Here is a 2,937-nt window from a genome sequence, read left to right on the forward strand (position 1 = left end):
CTCACAGATATGTGCTTCCCTTCCTAGGCCTGCTGCATCAGGGAAGGTTGGCCCTGGCCCAGTCCAGAGGATGAATCCTGATTGGTCTAAGACTATCACCATGGTCCCAATCTCCTCTGACCCAGGTACATGTTTATATGATTTCAGGGGAAGTTTGCTGGGAAGCAACTGGAAAGAATTTCCTCACTCTGTAAAAAGAGGCACAAGAGACACCATCTATTATCTCCTATAATCACCTTGCCACCAGGAGGTGAACTAGCCTGAAGATAGTGAACATACTGAGAGGGGCTTGGCAGAAAGATGGAAAGAACCCGGGTCCTCAGTGATGTTAAGCCACTGAATAAATCAATTCTGAAGTCATCATATTAAGGAACTTTTACGTAAGAGAATAACATCTCCTTTTTTTTCTCCTTTTAACAATTGTGAAGTGGATTTTCTGTTACCAGCTGCCATAGGATCTTGATACATATTTTTTTAACTTTTTTTTAGTGTTTCATTTATTTTTGAGAGAGTGAAGTGGGGGAAGGGCAGAGAGAGGGGGACAGAGGATTTGAAGTGGGCTCTGTGTTAACAGCAGCGAGCTCAATATGGGGCTTGAATTCACGAACCTCAAGATCATGACCTGAGCCGAAGTCAGACACCGAACCGACTGAGCCAGGGGCCCCTATTGTTTTTTTTTAACCATTAAAACTATGAAACTATTAACATGTTGAGAGGTTAGGGAAAATAAGAGCAAGAAAGTGACAAGATAAAAAACAGCAAAACACAGTTTATGTCTAGGAATTTGCATTCTTCATAAACACTCACATCCCATGCGGAGAGATATATTAACAATCAGGGTTGTTCACCGCAAGAGTGTTTGTACTAGCAAAAAAGTGAAAACATAAATGTCCTTGAATAGGAGAGCGGCGCAACTGTTTACGGTAAAACATACTGTTAACCCCCTGTTCTACTCTCACCACCCCTCCATGGACCCAACCTCCTGTTAGCATAGATCGCTGTCTAAGCAGTAGCCGCCACAAATGCCACAATACTGAGCCAAATTACACAAATCACCAGGACAGCCACCATCTTCTAGCCCAAGGTTCGTTCCTGGCAGTGACATCAATCACGATAACCGAGTAGCCATGGTACTGTATGGTTTATTATCTTCACTGATGTTGAACAAAAAAGTCTGTTCCAAAACATGCTCTCGGCACTCCTAAAAAGACCTCAGACACGCAGGCTCAATTTCACCTTTTCATACATCCTCCAACTTCTTTCCTGTTTTACCCATCTTCTGTCTCAGCACAAATCCCTTCCCACCGAGACTCCACCCTAGACTTTTTCTCCAATTAAAGCTAGCTGTAACAAGTGCATGCGAGACCTAAGAGACCTGTGTACTTTGTTTTTATGGGATTGTTCTCATTATAATAGTATCAGCTGGGCACCAGTTACCAGCATAACCAGTAATGATGCATGCACAGTTTGCTATTACCAAAATCGTAACTCTGTTTGGTCAAACTCTTGTTTTTGTAAGCATCCTGAAGTTCCCTTCTCCCTGTTTCTCTGTTTTGTCACAGGCTTCTGATGACTTTGCATGTTCTCCTGATTTCACTAACTTCACACATTATATTGCTCATAATATGTCAGTTAGAGTAGACTGATCAACATGACAGACCAAAGTCCACAATGGCTCCAACAATAGAATACTTGTTCTTGCTCCTGTCTTGGTGGGGAACTTAGGCCAGTGCATTAGCTCTCCTTCACATGATAATTCAGAGACCCAAGCTTCATCCATATCATGGAATTCTACTGCCATTTTTTAGTGCCTAATCTGCATCCAGCCTGAGGAAAAAGAAAACAGAAGGAGGAGAACGCATGGGACGTTTTTACTGGTCAATGATATCCCTTCTGAAAGCTGGCTACACTCCATAGATCAAATTCTAGATCAACTTCTTGGTTTTTTTAGATATAGAACACCAAATTGGTTGTTGCAAATCAAGTGTTTGCATCATTATGTTTGCTGTTCCACATCTAACCAGGAGAAGTGATGATCTATCTAGAATCGCCTCCTAAACTGAGTTTAGTGCGGACTTGTTAATGTGTTTAAGAACACAAAACTTCTCAGGGTACATATTCAGAGCTCTTAACATAGCTGGAGACTAATTCATTAAATAATTGAACTGTGGGTGGGTGACATTTTATTTAGATACCCTTCAGCTTGCACAAAATGAAAAAATAGAGCCATATATTTACTAACCTAAAATAATTAGCCTGCTCGTTTTCTTTTGGGGGATTAAAAAGTGCTTCTCAGTTTTGATATTTACTAGTTTAATATCCCTGTGGAACCATATAATCATAGAAGGCTAATCTTCCCCTACAACATTCTCTCCTGATTAAAAAATAAATAAATCTCCTGATTAAAAAAAAAAAAAAACAGACGTTCTATTCTTTTTTTTTTTTTTTTTTTTTTTTTTTTAGTGTTTTATTTATTTTTGAGACAGAAAGTGACAGAGCATGAGCAGGGGAGGATCAGAGAGAGAAGGAGACACAATCTGAAGCAGGCTCCAGGTTCTGAGCTGTCAGCACAGAGCCTGATGTGGGGCTTGAATTCACAAACCACGAGATCATGACCTGAGCTGAAGTCAGATGCTTAACCGATTGAACCACCCCAGGCGCCCCCAGAACATTCTATTCTTAAATGGAGGATTCAGGGGCGCCTGGGTGGCGCAGTCGGTTAAGCGTCCGACTTCAGCCAGGTCACGATCTCGCGGTCCGTGAGTTCGAGCCCCGCGTCGGGCTCTGGGCTGATGGCTCAGAGCCTGGAGCCTGTTTCTGATTCTGTGTCTCCCTCTCTCTCTGCCCCTCCCCCGTTCATGCTCTATCTCTCTCTGTCCCAAAAATAAATAAACGTTGAAAAAAAAATTTTAAATGGAGGATTCAATCATTTCGTCT

The sequence above is a fragment of the Prionailurus viverrinus genome, chromosome C2 (genome assembly GCF_022837055.1).
Source record: "Prionailurus viverrinus isolate Anna chromosome C2, UM_Priviv_1.0, whole genome shotgun sequence".
Lineage (NCBI taxonomy): Eukaryota > Metazoa > Chordata > Mammalia > Carnivora > Felidae > Prionailurus > Prionailurus viverrinus.